This window comes from Kogia breviceps, chromosome 16, assembly GCF_026419965.1.
Source record: "Kogia breviceps isolate mKogBre1 chromosome 16, mKogBre1 haplotype 1, whole genome shotgun sequence".
NCBI classification, from domain to species: Eukaryota; Metazoa; Chordata; class Mammalia; order Artiodactyla; family Physeteridae; genus Kogia; species Kogia breviceps.
Genome location: NC_081325.1, coordinates 56542835 through 56558756, shown reverse-complemented (window position 1 = coordinate 56558756; position 15922 = coordinate 56542835).

Below are 15922 nucleotides of genomic sequence, written 5' to 3'. Positions count from 1 at the left end.
GGCTCAAGCAATGAAGCATAAAAACTAAGGGCATTTTTATCACATGTATAATGGTATTTTATGTCATATATGTCAAATTAATGTGAGTTACAAAAACGCTAAAGCAAATGGAAGAAAACCCTGAGCTAGCAAATATGATAAAAGCTCTACAGTTCTCCAGGCCTGAGAGAACATTATCATTTACATAATGTGGGACTGAGTCAATAATGAGGGCTATTTTGATCTCTCAGAGAATGTGAAGAAAAATAAGGTAACAAAGCGTACACAGGAAAATAGAAAAGAACAGCATCCATAAAACAGGTTGTGCATTGATTATGGGAATTTCAATTACTGGGAAAATGTCTTGCACAATAGCACTGGAGTCAATAAAGTAGAATGCACAGTCTTAGGAGGAATGCTGGATGATTCGCATACACTATTTGTTATAGAACCTCAACAGCAAAGGAAAAACAAGAGCTCCTGAACAGAATCGTGATGAGCAAAATCAGTCACCATGAAATTTCTAGAGCCTGGTGATCACTAGACTTTAAAATATTTTAAGTTTCTATTGAAGTAGATAATGTCTGTCGTTTTTAATAAAGTCTGTAAACAACCACAGCTTTGATTATTTGTCTGCTCTTACCCAAAAATCTTCAATTTTGTTGCCTTTTAAAGCAAAAGTTATTCTCATGCATCACACTCAACAATCATAAAATCATGACCCACACCTTTGAATAATTATTTTCTCTAATTTAATTCCCCCCCAATTATCCTAATTCTAAATATGGTTATCATAATTGATATATCTTTTTGAAATCTATACCTACTTGGCTAATTTCTGTATTTTTCTGCTTTAGAGCGTATTCATATGACAAGTTTAACAATGTTTTTAAAGAGAAATTATTATTTAGTGTAATTTAAACTGAAACAAAAAAGACATCCATTTTATTCATGTGAAATCCAAAACTAATTATCTAACATGCATTAGTGGTATTATAAAACAATTAGAGTTTTTTGTTTAGCCGCCACCTACCAACGTGTTCAGGTAAGAACTATTTATTTGAAAAACAACCCTCATATACCTATATAAATATATATTTCACTTCATTCTCAGTGAAGAAAATATAAAATTCTAATTTCCATAAACTTGCCTTTCAAAATCTATTACCACATCTGGGATAGCTCAGAATCATGAGCAAATAAAATTGACTAATACTAAGAAGAAGAAGAAGAAAGAGGAAGAGGAAAGTTTAAACATAAATTCTAAATATTAGACTCCTCTGATATAACAATATATATGTAAGAAAATTTGTGATTCTTTATGCAATAAACTAAAATCATATTAATGGCACAACTGATGAATCCAATGAAAATCACATTTCTTCTTTAAACTGAATTACCTAGTCATGTTAATATAAATGACTGATCGGCAAATAAAATAAATTGAGTAAATGAATTATGCCTACCATTTGTATTAAAATCTACAGGTGAAATTGAATGTTTGAACACTGATTATATTATATATAAATCATAGATGAATTATATTTTGAACGCTGAGATACATTCACTAACATGCTCTTTTTTGAACACTAATTTTGAGTAGAAACTAATTAACATTGTAGAATACTCACTTTGATTCTATACTGATATTTTTGCAGATCCTAAACACTAATAAAAAGAACTGCAGTGAAGATTCAATACAAAAATAATTTAAAGCAAACAAAAATTTAGAAAGAAAACTTAAGGTGAGATTTAATGAAGGTTAAATATTGAGTGATTATTTTTAAAGGTAAAATAGGCAAAAAACTCTATACAGGGCGTTTTTTACTAAAGACTAGAGAACATTTTTATAAATGGCATTTTTCTCTGAAGAAATACATCGCACATTTACCCATAAGAAGGCACATGACTAGCATATGTTCCAAATAATTAAGCTCTTAAATCTGGCAGGGCACCTGTTTTAGGCTCATTCACGGAGATAACAATTAAAGGGCAGCTTGGACTGAAACCTGTTGTCTTGCTAATGAAGAACCTCTCTAACTGTGGGAGCAACAAACAAATGCACTCACATTCGCTTTTTGCTCTATCTTCTATCATTTATTTGTCTTGTTTTCTCTTTCTCTTTGTCCTTTTCCTCACCTTTGGTAATTATTTTCTATAATAGCCTTTCTTTGTTTGACTAATATAATATGTAAACAAAATTTATATCATCAAATGGGATGCCTTCTATTTCCCTTGGAGATCATTCTGAGAATCTACCTTTCATAACCTGTCGTGGAAGAAGATTTGAGGGACATACAGAAACATACAGACATCATGAACCATGAATGAAGATGGTGGAGTCAGATGGGTAAGAATTCTGGATATGTATTAGATCAATGTAAAGTTATCATCTTGTTTCCACCACCCGATAGGTAACTATGGGGAAGTTACATAACCTTTTAATGCCTCAAATTCTTCATTTAAAAATGTATTTAGTAATATTCGATTGTAGGACTACATTTGTAGGGTTTTATGAGAATTCACTGAGGTAGCACATGCAACAATTTTAACACTTTTTCATTGAGTGCCTGTATGTGTCAGATGCTATATTGATAAATGTTTAATAACATTTGTTTCAAATGTTGTCCCATCAGGCATCTAAATGACAGTAAATCAAAGGACACAAATTTAAAAATGACTGGAGTCAGAATGTCTATCTGGCAATAAAAGCTAGAGAGACAGCACTTAAATCAACTCATCAAAAGATGGAAGAAATAGATAAACCAATAGAATAATCAAAGAACTGTAAGAATTTTGACATAAGATTTATATATTGTTGTCCCAGACCTCTTAATATTGGCATTGCTAACAGTGAGGATTATGGTTATGAATATAAGAATGCTCACGATGTTGATAATGATAATAGTAATAATAAAATGAAGTGTTCATTATTGCCTTGAATTGCAATATAGTTTTTGCCATTTTAAGTAAAATGTAAGTGAATTTATAACAGTATATTAACACAAAGCATCAGGATTTAGATTTTCTTTGTATCTCAAGAAATACTATGAATAGAACTACTAAGAATATTAAGACTTTGCCTTTGAACTTCTAGTATGAAAAAGTAGACAAAAAAAACTATGATAGTTATGAGTGGAAGATACAGGAAGTGGTGTGTGTGTGCGCGTGCGCGCCATGAGAGTAAACAGAACTCTGTATTAGTTACTTGTCATTCAGAATAATGATGAAAATCTAAAATAACAGGAACTCACCACATTTACCTTGATTACAAATCACTCATAATTATGGCTGATTGCCACTGAATGAGTTTCAGGTTGTATATTCTCTCTTCAACTACAGTATCCAGAAGAAAATATTATTTTTCAGATGTAGTCAAGTCATCAGATTACAGTTATTAGTTCAATTTCTCAGGATATTACTCTACCATAAACATTGCCTAAATTCATGTTCACATTACACTGTTGTCTCACAACTGAAATAAATGTTAATCATTCTCAATGGAATTACTTAATCAAACTCCTTCAAGAGTCACTATCAATTTTTCAACTGTGATTTCTTCTCTTCACCATGGCCTTCACTATGTACTTAAGGAAATGAACTTTATATCTTCTATGCTTCTAAAGAAATTTGAACATACATTTTTTTTTTTTTTTTTTTTTTTTTTTTTTTTTGTGGTATGCGGGCCTCTCACTGCTGTGGCCTCTCCCGTTGCGGAGCACAGGCTCCGGACGCGCAGGCCTAGCGGCCATGGCTCACGGGCTTAGTTGCTCCGCGGCATGTGGGATCTTCCCGGACCAGGGCACGAACCCGTGACCCCTGCATCGGCAGGCGGATTCTCAACCACTGCGCCACCAGGGAAGCCCGAACATACATATTTTAATAACACACCATAATTTATCATTTATTAGCATATACACTCAGTTAAATTGTTATCATTTTTGGTCAATGCCATGTAGTCAGCTTATAGTTCATGTTTACTGAACAGCTGAATGTGTATTTAAGGATTGACTCCAAATATCTAATAATTTGGTCATACAAATGTTTGGAGTAAAATATGTTAAATTTTTGAGAAAAAATGTTAACTTAAGGTATAAGAAATTTCAGTTTTATGAAACAATATTACAGTCTCTTATAAAGAAAGATTTTTAAACTTATATTCTATAGGAACAGTAGGGTCTCATAAATATTGTTAAAATACAGACATTTATATATGATAATTTTAATAAAGTTGGATAACTATCTTATTTAATATGAATTTGATAAGGAGTTGTGATTTTTTAAATTGTATCTATTCAAACTTAGACATAATTTTGGTCATGAAAAAACTGGATTTTGAGGTACCCTATATTAAACTTTTGCCAAAAATTAACACTGTCAGTTATAATATGATAGTTCCCTATTTACCTCTAAACACTGTATAAAATATAGCCAATTATACAGAATGTAATGTTTGCCTTCTTGAATTTAATGGCAGCAGAGTTTGTTTGCTCTTTATTAATTTGATTTTTATTATTAAAATTCAGATCCCTAAAGTTTTGGGATGAAGAATTTTCATTACACATGATGTTTTGAAGAATTTTCATTACACATGATTACATCTAGCTAGAGTTTCCTTGATCTTAATATACTTTTGAAAGATTTTGTAATAGCAATGTACATTAAATCCAAATAATTTGGCAAGGTTTTAAAAATGCTTGTTTTTGATAGCCTTATCAAAGGTGATAATAATTTCTTTTATATTTTAAAAAATTGATAACTCTGGAATTACTATTGCTAAGACGAAACTAAAATATACCATATATACCATTTTTCAGCCACAGCTGATCAAATTCTTCATCTTTTCCCAGGCATTCAAAAAGGTGTCAAAACTTCACGATTGATTGTAAGTCTTTTTTTGTGTGTGTGTGCTCCGGACGCGCAGGCCCAGCGGCCATGGCTCACGGGCCCAGCCGCTCTGCGGCATGTGGGATCCTCCCGGACCGGGGCACGAACCCGTGTTCCCTGCATCGGCAGGCGGACTCTCAACCACTGTGCCACCAGGGAAGCCCGATTGTAAGTCTTAATTACAAGATGTGGGTTTTCACATTATTGGCTGGTGGAGTGAAATGATGGACAGATGTAGTAATGCCATGGGAGTCTCCCTGTAGCAGACATTCTAACAGAAATGTGTACAGGAGCAGAACACCTGCACTGACGGCTCGGCGTCCACAACTTCCAGACTCTTCTTTCCACACATCAACTTAATTGGAGCTTACATGGACAGGATTTCTAGATAATACTTCTGAAAGAGGAAGTCTCCAAATTTCAAAAGGTTAAGTTCTGTCTTGGTGGAGGAGTCTTCTCTGCTGATCAATACTTACTCAATAAGAAATGTAGCCCCAGAAAATGAAAGAAACTTGGCCAAGTCAGTTATTCTTTCTTAACATTATTAAAAAGCAATCATATCATTGGGTTCAGCACAACATACGTGTCTTGCCTGTCTGAATAGATATAAAATCACTGAAATCACTTATAAATAAAAATAAATATGGACTAATATTTGATACAGTCATTTGTGCTTCACATACATTTTCTCTTTCTAAAATCTTGCAATATGGCTTATAGTTAAAAAAAAAGGGAAAGAAAAAAAAATAAAAAGTAGGATAAGGAAATAAAAAGTATGCCTGTTATTGGGCTAATAGCATTTTAAAGCTCATTTGCTAGGAAAATGCAAAACTGACTAATCTTTAAAAAGATCAGTATGAGTTAGTAAAAAATCTGGTTATTTTACTCACTCCATTACTCAACTACTTAAACAAATATTTGTTGATTTGTTTTCCAGAAATACAGGTAGACATTTTTAAACTAATTTAAACTGTTTCCCACCAACTGATCCTAACTAGAGTAAATGCTAAAGGATGTGACTGAGTTGAGTACAAAGTGGTTTTCAGGGGAAGGTTCTGATTGGTTTCAATACAGGATGATTAAAACAAGAAATTGTTTCTGGATAAATATAAAAAACCTTTACCATATGTATTAGTTTTCCAGAGCTGCCATGACAAATTCTACAAACTGGGACACTTAAAATAACAGAAATGTATTCTTGTATAGTATAGAGGCCAGAAGTCCAAAATCAAAAGGTCAGCTGGGCTATGCTTCCTCTGAAGGCTCTGGGGCAGCAACCTTCCTTGCCTCTTCCTGGCTTCTGGTGATTGCCTGCATCCTTGGCATTCCTTGGCTTGCAGCTGCATGGCCAATTTCTGCCTCAGTCCTCACAAAGATGTCTCCTCTGTGTGTGACTGTGTCTCTGTCTTCTTAAAAAGACACCAGTCATATTGAATTCAGTGTGACCTCATCTTAATTAATTGCATCTCCAGAGATCCTATTTCCAAAGGAGGCTGCATTCACAGGTAACTATTATTTTTATTTTCTTTTAAATTTAATCTTTTTCAGATAATATTTTCCAGATAAAGGCTCAATGCCCATAAAACATGGCACTATTTTGGTAAATTTACTATCTTGCTTAGCCTTGCAAGCTCTAAAACCTGATTTGCCAGCAAGGAGGACTGTTCCTTTACATTAACTAATCTTAACCAACTTGTCCTGGTGTAATTGGTGTGAAAAATTACAGCTACTGTTGGGACTTGATGGTCTGGGGGATACATTATCTACATGGAAGGCAAATGATAATTATGAAGGGCCATTTTATGATCATAAAATAAGAGCAGGGACTACTTAGACAACAAAACTCTTCCTTTCTGTCTCTATGTCTCTTTCTCTCAGCAAGTCAGGGAATCTTGAAGACTGTTAGTAGTCATCTTCTCTAATCACTGACTCTTGGCAACACTGCATTTTCACATAGAATTTTGATGTTCAATAAAGGATTTTCATATTTAAATTGAAGAACTATATATCCTTGTCAAAGTCATTTAAAACTAGGTGATAAAGTATATGGTATAAAGCCTATAAGCACCCATAAGCAAAAATAGGATTTCAATAAAACCTACTATATCTATTAAAATAAAGCTCAAAAATATAGATACGTAATCTATTATCACATTCTCTTAAAAGTTTCTAGGAGAATTCATTGGAACTATTGGAAATGCGTATCATTTTCTGAGATGCAGCAGTTCATGTTTTTCATCTTCTACACACATATATACATACACATATACCACTTACACATGTATATATATATTTATATATACATATCATATACACATTTACTTGCATACATAGACACACACACATTCTGTGAAGATTTTATTATAGAGGGACACCATGTTTCCAACAAACTCAGAAATGCAAACATTACCTACTTCATTTAGGACATATTTTACTATAATATCTCTATCACCTATAATATCTATAATAACTTCTCTATCACCCAAACTATTTGTTTATAATGGAAGTAGGTACTTCATAGCTGGCTTTGGAGGCTCATTATTTAAGATAAAATTTCTGAATGTGCTTTTGTTTTGTTTGTTTGTTTTTGTTTTTTGTTTTGTGGTACGAGGGCCTCTCACTGTTGTGGCCTCTCCCGTTGCAGAGCACAGGCTCCAGACGCTCAGGCTCAGCGGCCATGGCTCACGGGCCCAGCCACTCCGCGGCATGTGGGATCTTCCCGGACCGGGACACGAACCCGTGTCCCCTGCATCGGCAGGCGGATTCTCAACCACTGCGCCACCAGGGAAGCCCTCTGAATGTGCTTTTTTAATGCATTTTTACTCTTTTGAATTAAGTATTAATGATTTAGAATAGATATTTAAGGATAAGTTCAATTAAGAATGCATATACTTCTTGGAAGCTTGCATGGTTATAGGTACATCTATGCTGGGTTATCCATACTAAATAAATCCAGGGATTATCTAAAGAATATGTGTCAGTACTACAGGTTATCACCTCTCTTTTGATCCAAACTGTTGATTTTCATTTTCGTGGAAAAATCTTCAAAGACAATTGAAAATTTTACCATCTCAATCAAAAAAAAAATTTTAAGTCCACTGGTAGTGATAGTTACAAATACATACTTGACATATGTCACAGACTGATTAAAACAAATTATATATATTACAGAACTTTTTTGTGTGCAGTCAAGTTCTAAGTCAGGACATCAGATAATTACAGATAATTAATATTGTCTTTGTGTATGTACTAAGAATGTGTTATATTGGAGACCAAGATATCATCAGTCTAGCTGAGCCATTCTTTGCTTTCAGTTGCTTGATAAATCCCAAGTCAAAACCATCTTGCCAAGTCCTTCCCCAAATCCTGACCAATAAAAATCCATGAGAGGAAAAGAAATCATTATGCTTGTTTTAAGCTTCTACAATTTGGAGTAATTTGTTATGTACTGTAGATAACTGGAATGAATTAGATCTAACCCTTGTGTGGTAAATGCCATTTCCACACTGTAAGAATCACCCATCCTCTTATTGGTACTTAACGCTTTTTGAGCCAAATACCTGGTTGAATGTAAAATTATTTAAAAGTAATCTCTCTCTCTCTCTCTCTCTTTCCCTCCCCACCCCCCCACACTCTCTCTTTCTCTCTCTCTCTCCTTCTCTCTCAGCCCAGAACGCATAGTTGAATTCATGTTAATACATAGGGGCATATAATATCGCTCTGTTGTATCTCTCTTAGCCCTAAGTAAAACATGAGTTAGATATTAGGTATCAATCATATTAGTCATATTTAGACTTTGGTAACTGAGGCTTGGAGATATTGAGTAATTTATAAAAAAAAAAAAAAAAAAAAAGAAAGAAAACCATGCCTTGTGTGCTATGGAGATGGGGATCAAATTCATGGATCTCTGACTCAAAATACTGTCAATGTTCTTAGTCAAGTTACTAGGGTTTCTATGGTTACTAGTAATTCATTTTTTTATCATGTCCACTTATGCTCTCATTTAATTAGTAGTTTTCTTAATTGAATCACTTTTAGAAATTTAGTTTATTCTAAAGCACATAAATGATATTACAAGTTTGATATATTTGCAATAAATGTTATCGGAAAGTAATTACTAACTTATGCTTCCAAACATAATCAAGTAATTAGTACCAGAATGACTTTCCTACTGTGAACAAATATAAAATCTGACAAACATATGAATCAACTGTTTTTATGCACTACACAGCAAACAATGCAAGAAGGTAATCCTTGAAAAAGGGAAATTCGTGAGGAAGCCCAACCATTTCCCAGGCTTCTGTCTGAGGGAAGTCTCCTTTCCACCACACAGGGAGGTAGAGTCAATGCAGAACACATAGCTCTCAGTGGGCTGAGGAAGCATGTTTCAAAGTTCATTGCTACTCTAGCTAGATTTGTGGACCAAAGTCCTGAAGAAAAGAGAGCTGAGCAGAGCAGGTGACAGACACTTCTCATGGAGGTTCATTATGGTTGCTCAGATGAAGGCTAAGCTGCACATGCACAAGGCAGAGTCTGTGAGACCCAGCAGTTTCTAATTGCAACATGGCTGAGACCTGAATGGAATTTGTTATTCAGGGCAAGGGATTCAGGGTGTTGGAATTCTAGCAGAGTCAGAGGAGAGAGACCTCAATGGGCTCTTTAGTCATTCATTTGAGAAACCAGATAGGCCGTAACTTAAGAGTTAGTAACACAGCCTAAATGGAGAAACATGTTCTAGAAATAAGGCCAAAAATCAAATTTATCATTCCTCAAAAGAATCTTCATGTAAATAAATGAAACATGTATGAAAGCTCAAGAAGAACTGCAAGTTACTTATATGACTATTAGAACAAAATTCACCATCTTTTAAGTGAAAACAACACAGTTCAGACTCCCTATAATCCTACAACATATCATCTATCATGTCTGGCACACAATTAAAAATTGTCAGGCATAGAATTTGTGAACTATTTAAAAATTACAAAAGAATCAAAGATTATTCAAATTTTGGAATTTGTACAGAAGGACAGAAATGAAAATAAATTAGCAATCAATAATATCAATAAATCTTGAAAATCACAAATTATTTAAATTAAGCAATTCTCTACTCAGTAACCAATTGATCAAAGTAGAAATCATAAAGGACATTAAATATATTTTGATTGTCATTACAATATAACAAAACATATCAAAATTCTAGAGTTGCAGCTAAACAATTCTTAGATGAAATTTCATAGTGGTAAATGGTTATTGAAAATCAAGAAGATGAAGAAAAAGAAGACGAAGGAGAAAGAGAAGGAAGAGTAGAAAGAGGAGTGAGAAGAAGGGGAAGAAGAAGAAGAGGAAAAAGAGAAGAAGGTAGTAAAACTTAATGACTTTATTTCATCTAAAAGAACTAAAAAGAGGAGAGAAAATTATACCCAAGGCAGATAGAATGAATGAAATCATAAAAACAAGAGCGCACACACAAACAGAAAACCAACACTTGATAGAGAGGATCAAAACATAATTGATTTTGAAGCTGTTGACCTAAAACAAATAGACTGCCAGATATTTCTTCAGCACAGACAAGTTTATTGGGGATCAGCAGGAAATTGCAATATGGGGTCTGCAATCGTGGCCAGGTAGAAAACAGGAGTCTTTCATCTCCCTGTTGGATTCCACTATCTTCACCCAGCATGAGAGCTCCCCCTTCTGGTCTACCTACTCTATTTAATTGAGTACTACTTTATTTAATCTGTTCATTAATTTTTTTTACAAAGTATTATCTGTCTTTATTAACCACTGGATCCAATTTTCTAATATTCTGTTAAGTATTTCTGCATGTATGTTTTTCAGATACATTGTTCTGTCATTTCTATCTTATAAGTTCTTTATCATTTTATTAATAGGATTGATACTAGCCTGATCCAAAGGCCAGCTGTAAAGTACCTGCTTCCTTTATAAACAAATAGTTTGATGGAGAAGTTCAAAAGAGTGAGGTAAAAATCTGTCTTAAAAGAAGTAAATAGTGTTTGGATTCCTGGTTTTGCTAAAAATACATGGTGTTTCTTTGTAATAAAATTTTAATGGAGTGTGTATAGTGTATGTTTGTGTGTGTCTGTGTTTGTGTGTGTTAAGTTTCCAAAAGAACATTGGTTTCATTCTTTTCCAGTAATATAATAATATTGTGGAGCTAAATTAAATTGCATATTTGTGCATTTGTCTGGTTCTTATGCTCGTTATGTAATTGACATTAGTGACAAATATAAAATATAGGTTGAAAATAGCCAGCTTTTCTAAACAAAGATAGACTGGAGTCTCAGACACATTTACAATCACTTATTTATATCCATATTAAGTTTCTTCAAAGCAAAATTTTAAATTCAAATAACAAGTAAGATTGAAGAGAAGGTAGTTCCTGTATATTGTAGCCTAGCAATGATTATCATGTTTTCCATGCTAGATACATTTTTTATTATTTCTGAAAATGTCTGCTATAAAAAATCATACCATTATCTACCAGATTTAATAGATGGAGATTATTTCCAGTTCCCATATCTGTCCTCTTTCTGTGGTAGCAATTATTTTTGTAAAACTTCAAGTGAGGTATTACATGAATGTAATTTTACAGTTTAAAATATCCAATCTCGGGCTTCCCTGGTGGCACAGTGGTTGGGAGTCTGCCTGTCGATGCAGGGGACACGGGTTCGTGCCCCGGTCCGGGAAGATCCCACATGCCGCGGAGCGGCTGGGCCCGTGAGCCATGGCTGCTGCGCCAGCGCGTCCGGAGCCTGTGGTCCGCAACAGGAGAGGCCACAACAGTGAGAGGCCCGTGTACCACCAAAAAAAAAAAAAAAAAATTCCATTCTTCACAGTTGATGCTAGTCATTGAAGCAAAATCATAACAATCTTTAGCAACTGCTAAAATCAAAGGCAATGATAGATATATATCATTTTAAATGTTTCAGATACACATTTTACTATGTATAGATCCAAAATGAACAAGTATTGAGTGAAAATTTCATTTGTTTTATGAGTAAGAAAGTTTTTGAACAATGAGTTTTTACAACTATATTGATAATTAGAATAGATTAACATAAAAACTCAGTAAGTCTTGGGATGTGATGGAAATGTAGTAGCTGAAAGTTCTTTAGATATAGGGTCTTTATTTAATTCTGATAATTGATTAGCTATCAGATTTACTTCTATGTGGAAGTCTTGTTGTGAAGTGACATACAAAAGACAATATACATATAAACACACACATATACACACATACACATCTCCTACCTATCTTTATGGATATACATACAAATTATATATATACACATATATACTCAGTATATATGCACATAAATGTAGATAGTATACATATATATCTATGCATACATATATATGTATGCCACTACACTTCTATCACAAACTAAGACTTGCTGAATTTTGTTTTATACACACCTATACACAGATAGGCAGATACAAACATATAGATATGTGGGTTTGCACAGTTTATGTATCTGTATATATTTCCTAGCTCATCTACTAAGCTGTGCTTAGAAGCTGTGAAACTGCAGTAGCAAGAGTCACAACTAACACCCATATCTTGGTTTCTAAATACCATTTTCCAATGAAAAGAACCAGAGCTCTTTGGATAGTTGGTTGATTCCAATGCTAGAGGAAACAAAGAAGGAACAATTTGAACAACAAAATAAATAGCATAGTTTGAGGTTATGACCCAGTGAAACAAATATTCATGAGTCCATGCTGATATAAAGAAATAACAGAATAAATAAATGAGGATAAGAGACAACTGTTCCTTATAGAAAGGATTTCAGTTAATAAATGTAGAATGAATGAGGGAAATAGAAAGTTAATGTTTGAAATGCCACATCAGAAACAATTGCTTTTGGCAAAATCCACCTTCTACAAAATAACTGACCAATACTTTCCAAATATGGCAATAGTATGAAAAATAAACAAACAACATACTGAGGAACTGTCACAGATTGGGGGAGACTAAGGAAATATGGCAACTCAATAGGGAATCTGGGTGAAGGGTTCATGGAACTCTAGCATTTTTGCAATATGCTTTTATATTAAATTATCTCAAAAATAAAAAGTGAAATGAGAATAAATACAAGAATTGCATGCAAATAGTCTTTAAACAACTTAAATGTTTTAGTTTTTAAACACATACAGTAAGTCCCCTGCATACGAACGAGTTCCATTCCAAGAAGCATGTTCGTAAGTCCAATAAAGCCTAGGTACACAACTAACACAATTGGCTATATAGTACTGTACTATAATAGGTTGATAATACTTTTCACATAAATCATACATAAAAAACAAACACAAAAAACAAAGAAAACATTTTTAATCTTACGGTACAGTACCTTGAAAAGCACAGTAGTACAGTACAACAGCTGGCATACAGGGCACATTCGCAACTTTGAAAGTATGCAGGGGACTCACTGTATTTTTAAAAGTCATTTTCAGTAATAAAAAGGAGGGGAAAAACTGTAATAGTTAATTTTTAATTTTTGCTAATCAATAAAACAACTACTTCTCAATAGTATATTAGGAAAAGAAGAATGCCAAATTATTCTTTAATCAGAAGAAACTGTTTACTAAACAGTGTCAAATCATTTTTAAAGAAATAAATGTCTTTAGTAGCTGTTTTTTGTCTGCTCCCCTTATGATGTACCTTTCTATAATGTATTCTGCACCCTTATTATAGGGATGGGCATGTGGCCAAGGCAGGATCAAAATAGCTACCCATCTTCCTAGCAATAACTGGACCAAAAATAATCTTTTAGTGAAATAATTGGATCTCTTTCCTCCTGTATCCTCTCAACTTTGGTGCTCTAAGGATGTGAATCTAAATGACCTTGTAGAGCTGGAATGAGTATTTGTATTGTGAGGCAAACAGAAACAGAGACTGCAACCAGGATGCAAATTAATACTAGATACCACCATTACCTCTACTCCCTACTCTTTTCTTGGAGAGAGGATGGCATGAAGAGGGTGCCTGGTATTATAAACCTATTATAATTCCTCTGTTTTCCTCCTTTCTTTTTAAGCTAGTTACTCTAATATTAAGATTTCTGTCCTTCGCTGCTTTGTCCTAATATCATGGCTATATATATATATATATATATATATTTTTTTTTTTTTTTTTTTTTCCAGGTACGCGGGCCTCTCACTGTTGTGGCCTCTCCCGTTGCGGAGCACAGGCTCCGGACGCGCATGCTCAGCGGCCATGGCTCACGGGCCCAGCTGCTCTGTGGCATGTGGGATCCTCCTGGACCGGGGCACGAACCCGTTTCCCCTGCATCGGCAGGTGGACTCCCAACCACTGCACCACCAGGGAAGCCCCATGGCTATATAGTAAGCTCAGTTTAGCATAATAAAAAACTTGCTTATAACAATCCCAATTTTTGTCTGCTTTCCCAGAATAATAGTGCCCCTTTCTCTCTGAAAAATACCCTAGTTGGAAGGCCAAATTAAACAATGATGATTTTCATAGACAATATAAAATATGAAATTATCTAGAATATTAGAATCTGAAAATGGCAAGGGCATTTATAAAAGTTATCACAGAACATATTTTGAAACTTGTGATTCTGGTGTTGTATCAGGTTTTGGATAGTGATGGCATTCCAGATACTTAAAGCTGTTCCAGATCACTATACCACATTAACTCTCCCAGATCATTTTGGGTATGCCAAGTTGTTATGTTCTGATCTAACTTCTAAATATACAGGAGGAAGCCATATTTCCTAGCTATGATATGGTTTCCAATAACCTATGACTAGCCAGATTTTCAGGCTGTCATGCCATTTCCAAACACCTTTAGGCATGCCAAAATTTTATACTTGGATTTAATTCCCAAATAGTTAAGGATATGCCAGACTGTTGGACTCTGAAGTCATTGTTTGAACAGTTCATTTCTTGGGAGAGAAAAATCTCATATGAACAGACTACTTTAAAGTTTATATAGTCCTGTATAATTTATACATTTGTCTTTTTTTCCCCTAAGGAACTCTTTATTATGTCTCTGTGTTTACAATTATACTGACAACCTTTTTACCAATTCCAAAGCTGACAGGTTTAGTAATATGAAGGCATATTTGCCTATGTTAACTGTTAAGAAAAATTTAAATTCCCCAATTCTAAAATTAATCTACCATTTTCTTACCTCCTGCTAAATTAGCTCCACCTTCTGACTTTTAAATTTAAATTCATGGCAATGCAATGTTATCAAATTCCCAGTTCAAAATATCACCTACTACTCATCCTTCCACTTCTGCTACATTCAATTTGGGAAACTTAGATTATGCTGTCATATTAACCCTAGAGCCAATGCCTGGGTTATGTCCCCACTATGATTGTTATAGAACAGATTTCCATCTCTTCTGTAGTCTTTCACAATAGACTCTCAAAAACATATGAATATAGGTTGGTCCATCTAGAAAATCTGTGTTATAACCATTTTAACAGACAGCTTCTCCTTTCATATGGAATTCCTTGGGACCAAACTGGATCGCTCATTAATAAAGAATAATGATGATGATGATGATGATGTTTGCTAACATTGAGTGCCTACTTCATGCTTTACTTACAGTAGTATTATTTCCATTTACTAATCAGAAAGACAATAACTATCTGAAAAATAGAGCTATCAAGTTTTTCAAAAATGCATTAAGACCATTAACACAAACATAAATAATATAGTGTTTGTAACCGTTCTTTCCCTTTTTTAAGTAGAACTTATTTCCTAGAGCTGTTTTAGGTTCACATCGACAGAAGGTACAGAGGTCTCCTATATATGCCATATCCCCACACATGCGTAACCACCTCCATTATCAACATCCCCACTGAAGTGGTATATTTGTTATAACCGGTGAACCTACACTGACACAGTATTGTCACTCAAAGTACACATTTTACTTTAAGGTTGACGTTTGGTGTTGAACGTTCTATGGGTTTGCACAAATGTAGAATGACAGGTTTCAACCACTATAGTATCACACAGAGTGCTTTCACTGTCCTAAAAGTGCTCTGTGCCCACCCCTTC